We start from the raw sequence: 228 nt of genomic DNA on the forward strand, positions 1-228 counted from the left end.
AGTTCTTGCGAGGGAAAAGCCAAGTGGCATGACGCCTGGACGAAGCCCCGTTGCTGCGTCTTTAGAAACCGGAGCGGAAACCCTGATAAGATTCTTATCTGTCCCCCGCCCCCCGCAGGTGAATAATACAGAGAATACCGGTCCGCGCTGACGAGATGCGTGGCGGGGCGACGGTGAAAAGAGCTTAGTGCATTATATATGGGCGTGAGACAATGATGGCAAAGTACT

General features: G+C 53.9%; 1 protein-coding gene across 1 annotated transcript in view; it reads left to right on the forward strand.

Annotated features, from left to right (window-relative positions):
* LOC119586816 (GTPase-activating protein CdGAPr-like) overlaps positions 1-228 on the forward strand; it is a gene marked incomplete in the record, with an annotated part of 278,029 nt that overhangs the window by 188,022 nt on the left and 89,779 nt on the right.

This window comes from Penaeus monodon, chromosome 22 (assembly GCF_015228065.2).
Source record: "Penaeus monodon isolate SGIC_2016 chromosome 22, NSTDA_Pmon_1, whole genome shotgun sequence".
Classification (NCBI taxonomy): Eukaryota; Metazoa; Arthropoda; class Malacostraca; order Decapoda; family Penaeidae; genus Penaeus; species Penaeus monodon.